Here is a 14,748-nt window from a genome sequence, read left to right on the forward strand (position 1 = left end):
TAGATTACATCTACCATATCAAATTTCTCTTATTCGAACTCATACCATAGAAGTTTTATATTGGCTACTTCCATGCTCAAACAAAGGTTTGACTTTTTTGCCTGTAACAAAAGTATCCCTCATTCTCAACTTGATGACATATTGCACTTATCATTTATTGTTATGCCCCACCTAGGGGCATTATGTTTTTGGTCTGTGCGTCCGTTCATTCTTCCGTCCGTCAGTTCGTTCGTTCGTCCGTCTGTCCCGCTTCAAGTTAAAGTTTTTTGTCCTTCAGGTTAAAGTTTTTGGTCAAGGTAGTTTTTGATGAAATTGAAGTCCAATCAACTTGAAACTTAGTACACATGTTGCCTATGATATGATCTTTCTAATTTTAATGCCAAATTAGAGTGTTGATCCCTATTTCACGGTCCACTGAACATAGAAAATGATAGTGCGAGTGGGGAATCTGTGTACTATGGACACATTCTTGTTTTGGATAGCTTTGATTCGCAAAAAAGGATAACCAACGTAGATAAAACTGTATTGTTTTATTTTAAGAAACAAATCCTAATTTGTTGAAAAAAATCCCTCCGATTTTACAAAACAAAATCTGAAACTGACATCGTTAAGTGCATTATTTTTTTATTGACGTTAAATTTCATATGCATTTCGGCATTCTTATGGTAACGATGAGTGTCCCTATGTTAACTTTTAATCCTAAGAAACAGACTTCATAAGGGAGAGGGGCTAAAAGTATCCTTTGATATTACACTTCTGTATAACGATGATTTTCTATTACTGTGTTGTTCAAAGTTTGATAACTAATTTTTATTAGGTCGATACATACAGTTGAACTTCACTTCAAGTATACCACAGAGGAAGCTGTATGTAAATCTGCTTCATATCTTGGGTATCATGACTTGGTAATCGTATTTGTTTCATGGTAACATTATATATATTCCGTTTGTTGTATAGCAACATCAAATCTGTTTTGTTTTTTTCATGGCTTTCGATGGGTGCACCAGTGGTGCATTTTAAAAAAGAACAAACCATTCCGATACACATGAGTTAATCGGTGGTTTTGGTAGAGTTCCTGTTGCTTAATTGTGTGTCCACTGTATTTTGTTGAACGGTCTATTTTATTTTTTTTTTTTATCTTTTTGTCTTTGTGATAAGTGTCACTCTTTTAATATGATTTTCCTTACCTTCTTGATATAAATAAAGGCAACAGTAGTATACCGCTGTTCGAAACTCATAAATCCATAGAGATACAAACAAATCCGGGTTACAAACTAAAACTGAGGAAACGCATCAAATATAAGAGGAGAACAACGACACAACAAAAACACAACATTAAAATGTAACACACACAGAAACGAACCTTGTTATTCTTAATTAGAAATTCGGCGAATGCATCCAGGGAATTCTTTTAAATTTGTAATTGCAACACCATTTCAATATATCATTATTACTATTATTTGTTTTTACTTTTGCATAATGGGTTTTGATGTCCTACATAGAGATTATAGTGTCTGCATGTAGGTAAACTTTAGGAATATTTCAAATTATGCGTACAATGTCCTATCTGTATTAGTTTGGTCAGTTGTCAATTGACGCTTTCGACTGTTCTGTTTTCATATAGGGTACTGTGAAATTGTCTTCCTAAAGATATTGTTTGGGTACCTTCTAACAGCACGGATCCGGCATACTGAAATCAGTATCCTACTTCATATTGCATTGACAAGGCATTAGCACTGAGGGCGCAAGACATTTGGACTGAATCATATCTATGACCATGGTATCAATTCAGTTAAAAAATTTGGGGTCAAGTTAACGATTTGGGCTAATCTTATTTTCTACCTTTATGTTTCTTATAGACAAGTTATCTATATCAGTACCAATATTTGATATTAAATATATAATATATCACTTAAAAATAAATGAAAAATACAACCTGCATACAATATGGTCATTTGAAAAGCATGTTAGTTCCAAAAGATAAGAACTTGAAGTCTTAGACCATTTAATGGAAATGAGTTGAGATCAGGCAGTACTACACGTTTACAGTTTTTAAAAGATGTTAGCTTTAAAATCAGGACCGCAATCAATCTTTGAGAATAATTGACTGGATGTACTTTTATATCTTAACTTAGCTGTTTTATATCTGCATGCAGGTTGTTCATAGTTTAAAACAAACATTTGAGCGGTATTAATACACATCTTGCTAAAAATCTCATTTCTTTTTCACCGTGATCACTGTCTTGCAAACAGAAGGGGTGCATAAAACATGAAATGTTATAAATAGAATCTCATTTATTGCATTTCGAATATTAATAAATAGTTAAAATATAGATATGATACCCGTGAATTACATGTACATGTGAGGATTAGCTCAAAATGTCGACATGCCATTGGCCCAAACGTAATATATTTTTAGACCAAATTACACACCAATTACCACATCTCCCAGGACTGAGCATGGAACGAACATACTTATTTGATATTTAATAGTGCACATGGCGTTTTCAATATCACACCCGTACCAAACCGAGACACTAATATAATCCGAAGAGCTCTGCTCGATGCATTTTATTGGTTGAGGGTTGAAACGTTGTGCGATATTGAAAAAATCCATATCATATATACTTTACTTTTCTGGTATTGAAGTGTGAATATATACCGGAACCAATACAGAAACAGTCAGTAAATAACACTATATTTTCTATAAAATACTTCATCATTGACAAATAATAACAAAATTCCATTCAATGCAATCAAACTGTTTATATTCAACCAATAATCAATGTTTTTCCCTGTACAAGTGCAACATAGCTTTAGCATTTTAAAAGAATTTCTGTGGTAGCTTTAATTTATGAGCACTCTATGTCAATATATAAACAATTGAATTTGAGCAAGAGCTGAAGACCTCTATGAATTCTCCCCACTAGACCAAATCACTTATTTAAAACGAAATGTTTTATATAAAAAGCAGAACATGTGGTATGATTGGTCGGTTGATAACAAAGCTTTACGACAAAAGAGATGATTGCAGCTTCCCAATTGTGAACTTTCCATTTCTATGTAGCAACATTCCTGCAGCGCCTGCATACGGAGCATATATCTGCCAGTTGATACGATATTCCAGAGGTTTTATTTCCATTCATTTTATTGATAGAGGGGTGCTTCTCACAAGGAAGCTATTAAACCAAGAGTTCCAAGTGGTGAAGTTGAAATCATCCCTTCGTAAATTTTACGGACGCAATCATTGGTTGACCGTTATGGAATATCCGTTTCACAGATGATAGCGGATATGTTCAAAATGTCGTCACTACATCCCCACCCCTTTTCACGAATGTGAACTACGGAATTAGACTTATTAGCGGGTTTGTACTAACATGAGCAACACGACGGGTGCCACATGTAGATCAGGATCTGCTTACCCTTCCGGAGCACATGACATCACCCCCAGTTTTTGGTGGGGTTCGTGTTGCTCAGTCTTTAGTTTTCTATGTTGTGTTTTGTTAACTATTGTTTGTCTGTTGGTCTTTTTCTTTTTTAGCCATGGCGTTGTCAGTTTATTTTCGACTTATGAGTTTGAATGTCCCTTTGGTACCTTTCGCCTCTCCTTTGCTAATGAGACAACTTTCCATAAAAGACCAAATGACGTAAAAACTACGGTACCCCATTTTTCATTTTATTCACAAAACATGAAAAATTGAACTGGGAAAATTGTAGGGGACAAAGGTTGAAGAAATACATTTTAAGTACTAGGTATTATATTTGTGATAAGATTTGACAACCGTTAATAAACCTTAAGTTGTAATTAATTAATATAATGATATTTCGTACACCAAGAAATAACTAAATAACTTGATCCGAATCGTACTAAAATAAAACTGTTCTTGACAAAGAATTATGCAGTTTACTATATGTTTAACAGTAGATATTTCATATACAGTTATTGCCCTTTTCTTTAGAATTCTTTATTGTTTTATAGATGCATGTAGTTCACTGAAGCCAGTCACTCCTAGAGCCTGTAATTCAGTGATTGGTGTCTGTCACAATTGTTTGTCGTTTATTGTCCCCCGTACAATGCATAGAAATGTCCGTCTGTACGTCCGTTCGTCCGTCTGTCCCTTCATCCGGTCTTGTTATCACTCTCACGTGTACAATTCTTGAAAGATTTTAATAAAACTTATATCATAGGTTTATATCGGCACTGTCTCAAACAAGTTCGAAAATCAGTGCCGATCAACAAAAAGAGGAATGCTCCTTGGAAATATTAATTATATGGAAAATTGCATTGTTAGCGCTCTCATTTGTACAATTTCTTCCAGGTTTTCATGAAACGTATATCATAGGTTTGTATCAGCAATGTCTCGGACAAGTTCGAAAATCAGTGCCGATCAATAATTTTTAATAGAGTTATGCCCCTTTGAAATAATAATCATATGGAAAATTGCATTGTAAGCGCTCTCACTGGTGCAATTTTTGCCAGATTTTTATCAAATTTTAATTAAATGTTTAATCAGCAATGTCTTGGACAAGTTCAAAAATCAATGCTGATGAAATATTTTTAAAAGAGTTATGACCCTTGGAAATATTAATTATATCTGAAATTGCATTGCATTTGCTCTGAAGTCTTCATTTCTCTAAAATATTTATAAATTTATAAAAAAATTAAAGAAATTTTTAGTTTTTGCTAATGGCCAGATTAAATATGTGCAACGCGAGGGACATTGGAACTCCGTTCTTTTATTTTATTTTTCTTAAATCAGGTCTTTGGTTTTCACGTTTGAATCGTTTTACATTTTGTCAAGTCGGAGCCTGTTAAAGTTAACTATACGGTATGGGGTTTGCTCATTGTTGAATGCCGTAAAGGAACCTGTAGTTGCTTACATCCACGTCTTTTGGTCACGGATGAATAGTTGTCTCATTGGCAATCATACCACATCTCATTATGTTTACGTGGAGTGATTTAAGACTTGTCATATGATTTTTCACTTTAATATCCATAATTGAAGGGGTGTCATGTCCTTTACATTTCTTCTTAGTTAACTTTTGTTTTCACTGTTTCATTGTCGTCTCCTTACTTTCTCATGAGGTTATATTTAATACCAATCAATGACCACTCGAGATTTATGAATGTTATTCTTATTTAAAATTTTGACAATTTTATATAGCAGGAGGTTATGGGTTTTTAATATTTCTACTATTTCAATTCTTTTTTATTTCAGATTATTTATATGTTACTTATTTCGGTCATTCAGAATTGTAAAAAAAAAAAACTTGCAGCATAATGACGTAATAGTCGTTTCGCCTTGACTTCGTATTTATATATCCTGACAATTGGTTATGTGCAAATAACCGATTGTTGTTATTAATAATCTTGAACGTCCCTTTTAGTTTTATTCATTTCATACTCATCATATTGTTATATGCTTATCGGTTTAACAATATGAAGACTATTCTTATCGGAGTTGTTCTGGTCTTGAAAGTTGTATGGTCGCTGGAAACGTAAGAGGGAAAACTACCAATACTAAAATGAAACGGAATACCGTTAAATATTGATATAGATGTTTCTGAGTTTAACAGAAGATTTGCCGATATTGTTAGCAAAGGCATACCCGTAGAAATATCAGGTAATTTAAGAATTGTATATACATTTGTATTTATTTTGATGATACTTAATCAGTTTGTTTATGATAAATATATTTTAAAATCTCAAAATATTGACAGTAAGGGCCGTTTGAGAAATTACCCGTACGACATATGTGATATTTTCAATTGTTTCATTTCGTTTCTATGTATAGCAATATTTCCTATGCATGAGGAGTATATGCATTGAGAATATATCCCCAAGTGGATACCACATTCCAGGGTTGCATTTCCTATTATGATTTCCATCATAGAGGGTTTCTGCTAACACGGAAGCTTTAGTAAATTAGAAGTCATCTTTTCAGGTAAACGTTTAAAGGATGCGGCCATGAACGACCGTTATGGAAAATGTTTGTGTGTCAAATATTCCATTTACTTTATTTTTGTATAGTGCCTTGTCAAAATCTAGGCTGGCTATCGTAAATTCTATGCTTTTATAATGCCAATCATTATAGGTAAAATAACCCCGATATAAACATGAATGAAGTGAAGCCGCTGTTCCGGGATTGTAAGCACTAGTAGCCATTACTTCAACGAAAACACAGTCAATATTGCGATGAATAAAAATTTAAAACTAACATCGATTACCAAAACCCAACACGAGTGTATTCATAAAATTTGAAATATAAAAAATCTACAAATCAAATGTTTGGCCTAAAAAAAACAAATTTGAGAAAAGTAAGTATCTGATCATTGGAACCTCCTCGCGTATAAATCATCCGCTGCTTTTAATTTCTGTCTCGTCTTCTTCTATTTTCATTTTGCCTTTTCTGATTACTTTTTCAACATCAAGCACTCGTTGAATTCGATTTTTAAAGGGAAACTAAGTGATGCAAGCTATCAAGTTGTGAATCATGAGGTACTATCATCCCCGAAATAATAGTATCTTCCATGTTTGTCCGGTAGAAGTTATCATCATCATGTCTGTTATTCAGTATCGTTTTTCGACTTCCTAAAGTAATGTTTTTCACAAATCTTATTACAAATTGATTTATATCGAAATAGAATCATGCTTGCCTTTACTATTGCAGTCATGGTAATACATCAAGGATAATATTAATAAAAGATGATTTTATCGTTTTGGGCATCCGCATTCTTGGGAAGATAGTAAAGTACTATTATCAGTGCATTACCAGTGGTTAGTAAATGATAGTGCAAAACCAAATTTCAATAGTTAATAACCATGTTCTATCATATTTGAATATCATCAGCAAACTGCAGCGGATTTTAGAATGACCTTGTCACAATGTGCAATGCTACAATTTAAATTAAGATGATTTTATCGATCAAGGTTGTCTATTTAACACCGTAACAAAAATCTTTAAATATTGTTTTGATCGGCAGTAACGTTAATTTTGTTTTTTGAATAAAAAATCAACATAACTAAATATATATTGCTATATATGTACAGCTAGGAGTACTCATAATCCTACATCCTTTCGAGACTGTTTTCTTATATTTTGGCATTGCACAAGGTCACGTGTTTCGCAGACTGTCTATGACGTCATTACACTAAATCTGTTGGATGTATACGGATTGATACTTTAGTCTGGGAGAACATTTATTAGTTGTAATCAGCTTTGAACTAGGCTAAGCCTTCAGCAACTGCTAGTACTCTTATATCGGTGCGTTGTATCAAGTGTTTTTATTTTTATGCAAGTTGTTATTTTATGCTTCGTAACGAGTTAAGCCATTTGGAACTATTTTTTACAGTTTCTTCTTATGTTGTGCTGTTACACCACTGTCCCAGGTTAGGGGAGTGTGATCGTTCACAAACATTATCAACCCCGCTATAGTTTCTTGTGTCTGTCCAAAGTCATAAGCTTGTAATTCGGTCGTTGGTTCATGGCTATCATGTTTGTTTTCCGTAAATTGTATAATTGTGAATTAGGCCGTTAGTTTTCCATTTGAAACGTTTTAAATTTTTCATGTAGAGGCCTTTTAAAGCTGTCTATACAGTATGTATTTTGCTCATTTTTCAAGGCCAAACGATGAAATATAATTTTATATCGACGTCATTTGAACTAAGGTGGATAGTTGTCTCATTGAAATCTCACCACATCTGCTTATTTTTATGCGTATCGCATGTTGACCTCGATAGATATCTTTTGGTTGAAAAGTGTTGAAACAACATGTCATGAATATCTATGGTAATTAAATTTAGAAAGCCATGTGAGAAAAAATGTAAATAGGAAATATTGCTTCATTTTCTTTCTTTCTTGTTCATATATGAATGTGTATGTGTTAAGGATTTGTTACGAAACTATACTGTTTTATTATTTGTATTAAAATCTTCAAAGCGAAGTTTAAAGGCTTGTTGGATTTTCTCCGTTTTTCCTCCTTCCAATCGAAAGTTTCTTAAAATCATAAGTCAAATGACCGAAGATTCTACAGTAGGGGCCACGGTGGTCGAATGGTCTAAGTAGTCGAACTACTGTATCACTAACCTGTCAACAGGTTATCAGTCCGAGTTCCGCACGTGGCAGGTGCGTTAGACCCCAATCTTAATTGACTAGTATTGTCAGTTTTCCTGCCGAAGGTCGATGGTTCTCTCCGGCTTCCTCCACCAATAAAAACTGACCATCACGAAAAAAGCACTATAGTGTTGAAAGTGGCGTTAAACGTCAAACAATCAATCAATCAGTTCTACAGTATGTTAGGCTTACATATATAGTTGGATTGGAGTAATTAAAAGGAATCAATGCACAAGTTTGCATTTTGATGGAACAAAAGGAGTTTTTGGTTTGCATTTAGGAATTTTAGAGGGGTGAAAATAACAAAACGTTTGTATTTCCCCTTAAGAAGTAATCAACGTAACCAACATCCCTTTTATACAATTGAGTATAGTATGTTGTGCGCAGCCTCAATTATTTTATGGAGACGTTATAATCTACTTAGTTAGCAATGTTTATCAGAGAAACTTTCAGCTTATTTGAAAAGTGATCAATTTAAAGAAGTCGTGAGCAATGAAGCCAAAGTAGACATTAAAGCAATAGAACAGCAAGCTTTGAATGGTAAGGTATATAATGTGATTATCAATTGTAAACTAAACTTACTACAAGGTAACCTATTCCAAACTACTTTTAGTATGACACTACTTGAGTTTTTTTACGTGTTGTTTTAAAATGTACTAGCTATGTAATTGGTATAAATTGTTATAAGCAGAGACATAATCAAACTCCTGTACGATCAAACAATGCTATAGCTTCTATACTTTAAGTAATTTAATCTTAGAAAGTCGTATCAAGCTGGAAACAAAATTCAGTGTACATTTGCTAGTTTAAGTAATTTTTTTGTTCTACAGAGTAAGCAAAGTCCCGTATGTGAGAATCACAATAGTAACGGCGCTGAACAATTTTTTTATGATTTTTTCGCTCTCTATTTAAAGATATATTCAAGCCTTATGTTAACAGCGGCGAATTTAAGCAAGATCTGAGGATAATATCGGCCTTGATAACCAAAGTAGACTTATTTAATGATTTCTGTTTTTGTTTCTTATCGGTGTTTCGAAAAAGGTAAAATAACAAAAAAATTCCAAGGAAAATTCAAAACGGAAAGTCCCTTAACAAATGTCAAAATCAATAGCTTAAACACAACAAACGAATGGAAAACAACTGTCATATTCCTGCCTTGGTACAGACATTTCCTCAAGTATATAGTTTTTATTATTTTAAAAGATTACAATCATTTATGAAATAATATTCGATCCCAATAGCCATATGTGATTAATCATTATGGATCACAATATCCATATCTAATCAAAAGATTACAACAGCAATACACAATGAATGGACCACAACAGCCATAAAAAATGAATAGCCATATACAATAAATTGATCTTGATAGCAATTATATACATTTGTACAATAAATGGAGCATGATAGAAATATACAATAAATAGATCACTATAACCATATCCGATAAATGGATCACAACAGCCATGTACATGTACAATACATGGATCACAATAGCCGTAAACAAGAAAAAAGATTCCAAGAGCCTTATACAATACATGGATCATAAAAGCCATATACAAAAAATGAATCGAAATATACAGCATTAAAGATAATGGAACTATGATTTAATACATTCGTCTTTGGTATATGATACAAGAAAACTTTATATTGTATATTAAACATTTGTTTATTGTTGCCCTCAATCTGTAGTGTGTATTTGTTGGGGAAACTGTTTCTTACCTAACATCGTCTTTATTAATGTTTTATAGCATCTGAAATACGGCCAGCATTTTTCGTCTCTATTATGCAGCACCCTTATACACTGACTGGTATAGATGATGTAGTGAAGTTTGACAATGTCATCGTAAACATAGGGGGAGGGTATGACAAGTCAACTGGTGTTTTCACCGCAGGAAGAACAGGACTATATCAAATATCGTGTACGATTATTGGAGATAACGGACATGTTGTACACTACTTGCTAGCTAAAAACGATGCAGAATATATTATGGGATTTTCAACCAGAGGAGAACACACATCGAGCACTATAAATGCAGTTATTGCAATGCATAAAGGCGATCGTATTTATATCAAACACCGAGCCACTCACTGGTCGGAGAAGATTACAGGTCTAAATCATTCATCTTTTTCTGGTTATTTTCTGCAGGATTTGTATTGAACTCTTTCACGACGTAATTTTCATTGTATTTGTTGGCAGACCATGGCGAAATGGTCACATGGATTTTATTAAACCTCTAAAAATTAAGTTAGTAACAACGAAATGTAAGCAATTTTTTTTTAAATTGATATAAGTAAAAGAATGTCTCATTGATTGATAAAAGTTTTACTCTATTATATCACAAATAAGTGATGTTGAGTAGAACTTTATTTCGCCTGCAAATCTTTGTGGAATACATTATATGTTTCACGGGTGACATCAGATATATTACATATGATACTGATATTTCATATTGGACGTTCTTATCTTAAATTTGTTATCGTTGAGCAGCTGTAAACTCGTCTGGTCGTCAGCCGTCGTCTTTTCCGCCGATTTTAGGCCAAGGATCGCCTTTTTTTGTCCTGTTTCGTTTTGTGTTTGGGATAATTTTGTTCTCTGACTGTGTGATTTTGCTACCCTCCTTGGTATATGCCTATCTTTTTTAATATGGAATATTCGCTTTGATCTTATAATGTTATCATTTTAGATTTTGATATACTTAAAAAAAACCACACATCATGCGTATTGAAATCGGTGTCATACTTTATAATACATTGAACAGGCATTAACACGGAGCTTGGAGCGAAAATGCTTATCTGATATTTAAGAAGAATACATAACAGAATTGAAATCAGCATACTCTCCTTGAAACCATTGTAAAATATGTATAAAATATCATACCAGAAGTGTTAGGTAAACGTCCAATATTGATGATGTGACCTATTGGTATTTTCAATGCAGTCTATCGGATAAAACAGGATACGTCTCATCCGTTTGTAAAATTTTGTTTTATATATATGTTTTACTTAAAATGACATGAAAAAGTCGAAATTATGTTTCGTGTTTTGTTACGATTTAAAATGGAAAATTCCTATCCATGGGACATTTTCTATTACTCGTTAAATCACTATTTCATTTCAGTTGTCCTGAAACTGCAAGAACGCAGTCTTTAAGAATAAAAATTATGAAATTTCAGGTTTATTCTTCCTAAGAACTTTCTTTTTGCTAGCTTAAACGAATCACGTTAGCATAGATTAAGAACTTGGACGGAAAATCGCAGCAATATTGACAAAAAAAATGCATCGTGACTGAGAAAAGAAAAGTTCTTATACGAATTTCTTTACCAAAATAGCTATAAGTTTTTTTTTAATTTACTTAAAAGAATTAAAAGAACTCTTTATTTGTATGCGTCCGAAGCGCTTTTCTGGATTTACATTCATTAAGAGTGCTCAAAGCCAAAAAATTGAAAGCCATTGAAAAATAAAAATGTGAAATCTTAGGGATTTATATGACCAAAAAGGACATAAAAAGAAAAGTCCAATCCAAGGTCAACTTTGTCTAAAGGAGTTGGAGCTTTAGTTTCATGATTATTTCCGAATTTATGATTGGAAAAATTTATGAAAGGGTATATTATAAAGCATGTCAGTACCGAAGCTGACTCTGCGAAGTTGATGATACCCTCGAGTACTAGAAGTCCTTCAGCAGAGGTAGCAAACTAGTGTGCTTGTAAATAAAGATAACAAATTAACGAAGCTAACACTGCGGAGCTAATGGTACCTTCGGGGACTAGCAGTCCACCATCAGAGGTTTCGACCTAGCGCTAGTAAATGAAGATAACACTTTATAAATGAGTTGCGTAAAAAGCGCTTTTCTGGATTTGTCTTTATCAGAAAAGCACAAAGCCAAGATAAGATTTGAAAAGCGTAATTACGTTGTAAAGTAAATTAATAATAGAATATCTCTTACACTTTATTCATGCAAAAATACTGAAATAAAAGTGTTCCTGGCAAATAATCATGGAGTTACTTGGATTTTTACAGTAGATACTTTTGTATTAAATTATCGTCCTTTCTTTAGAAATAAATTCGTTATTGTTTTTTAGATTAATATAGTTCACTGATGTCAGTTACTCCAAACGAAGTGAATCCTTAAGGGTTACTGGGGTATGGAAATATGCTCATTCATGGACTTCTCCCATCCGTCTGTAAAGCCTATGCCGAAGAAGGGAGTCCGTATGGCTGTGCTGAATGAATGATTACGAAGTCGTGCCCGGTCGCTGTGGGGATGATTCGTGTAGGGAAAGTACAACTTACGCTCTCTGAACAGCAACTGTTTATTGGTATATTCTAGGTCCTTGTCGATCTTTTTTGCTGCATCTACCTATTGAATGTATTGTTACTTTGTTCTCGTTCTAAATATTCATGAACATGCCATAGGATGTTAAGCAAACAGCAACCAATCAAAAGGAGTGATTACACAGTGTTAGTTCTCAGACAATACACAGGGCACATGGCACTTTGTTCACTGGTTTTGCCTCAATTGTATTTAGCATAACCTTTCGGAATTTTGGGTCCTCAATTTTTTTCCATATCGTACTTTATTTTGGCCTTTTTAACTTTTTGGATTCGAGTATCACTGATGAGTCTTTTGAAGACGAAATAAAATAAAGTCTGGCGTACACATTTTTTATCCTGAAATCTATGATGAGTTTATTTACATTTCATAACACTCAGTAATGCAGTTTTTGCCAAACTTAGATATTTTCAGTGAAGTTTTTTGAAAATAACAAGTTTTTTTCTAGATGGAATCCTTGATACGACAGTAGAAAGAAACTGATATTTCATATTGGACGTTCTTATCTTAAATTTGTTATCGTTGAGCTATAAATTCGCCTGGTCGTCAGCCATCGTCTTTTCCGCCGATTTTAGGCCAAGGATCACCTTGTCCACTACTGGCTGTTTACCGCCTCAGGCTGCTGGTCCTGAATTCGCACATATATATTTTGGTGTTGCAGGCTTTTCTTATTTGCTTCATTCTTTCATAAGAAATGGGAATGTCTTGATTAATTCTCTGATAAATCATTTTAACCTATACAAAGGAAAAATATCAACATATGTCCAAGCAAACGTAAAACAAACGGTTTTTTTTTTTTTCATTACCTCACCCGAAAATTGCATGTATGAAATCAGACGTTCTACCCATGAAAAACGTGCAATTAACATACATGTACTTTAATAACGGAAATGGTATTAACCAACGTTCTAACGTTATATTGATGTAAAACAGGCGTCCGTCGAATTTAGTACCTGCACCATGATATCATATTGCAAACGTTTATTCTGTTATATATACCTTTTACATATGTTTACAGTGGGTACAGCATCCCACTGTAATCGACACAACCGAAGGTTTTACAGTCACCACCACAAATGGGTTCACCGATACGATGTGTCTGTGTCTCGTGGTGTTAGATCTCTAGATACCGGAACAGTAGTCAGGTCCGTTATTTACCGATTGTGTCCTTTTCCCGGTTGTGACATTTTGGATTCGCATGTCGGTTGATGCATGCATAGCAGCAGACGCTGACCCTGTCGACGCACCTGGCCTAACTCCTTTCTGAGTTCACGTGATTCCCTCAGTTTCTGTTTGTTACCTGGATTTGTATCTTTTTATTCGATTTATGAGATTAAAACATCGGTTAGCTACTGTAACCTAAATTTGTAACGTTCGTTTTTCATCCATGAAAAAAAACAAAACAAAACAAAAAAACATACGTTAAATGTACAAGTTATGACGTGGCACAGGTGTTGGTATTTTGTCTGTGTAGTTGGATAAAAATTTAAAAATATTAAATTTAACATCACATGTGTAGTGTTCGGAACGCTTTCTGTCCATGTAGTTGCCGATTCGAATAAATGTGACCTAGTTCAAAAGATTCCCACGTAAACTTCTGTGCCAGAGCAGCTTTTTAGATTGAAATAAACAATTAATTTCCCCATAGGCGACAATGATAGCCTTTTTCGAGATACAGACTTCAGAAAGTTGATTTTTTTAACAAAACCTTGCTAGAATTAAAGAAAAGTTATTAGGACAGTATTTTTTGGTCCAAAAAGTATAGGTGCGCGTTGCTTTTCTTAGCGTAATTTGTACTTATCTCCCATGCCTATCAATTTTGCACTTAAAAATACGTGTCTCATCCTAGCGTTTAAAAGACATCTCAGTTCCGTTAGGGCTAAGGAAAATAATTTATTTGGCCTTTGGTATAATGCAGAATGCACGAAGTCTCTAATAACAAAAATTACGGGCGCACATATCAACCAATCAGGATTAGCTATACTCTTAATTCTGAATACCATGTTATGCTCATAAAATGGCTGCGCCCATAAAATCTAATGGTGTATTGTAACCTATACGGTATTTAATACTTTCTAGAATCATGCAATTCATAGTTCGTTAGATGCACAAATATATATGCCACACAAAAATCATCTTCAAAACGTTCTGGCATTACTCTCTGAATTTTCACAATTTTTTGAAACCAGTCAAAAAATGGGAAAAAAAATTTTCAGATTTTTTGAGTAAATGCGGTACTGCTAAAAAGGGCCTGAAGATAATGTCCACTTTCTCCAATGATTCTTTGTATGTCATCAAGTA

This window comes from Mytilus californianus, unplaced genomic scaffold (assembly GCF_021869535.1).
Source record: "Mytilus californianus isolate M0D057914Y unplaced genomic scaffold, xbMytCali1.0.p SCAF_2, whole genome shotgun sequence".
Taxonomy (NCBI): domain Eukaryota; kingdom Metazoa; phylum Mollusca; class Bivalvia; order Mytilida; family Mytilidae; genus Mytilus; species Mytilus californianus.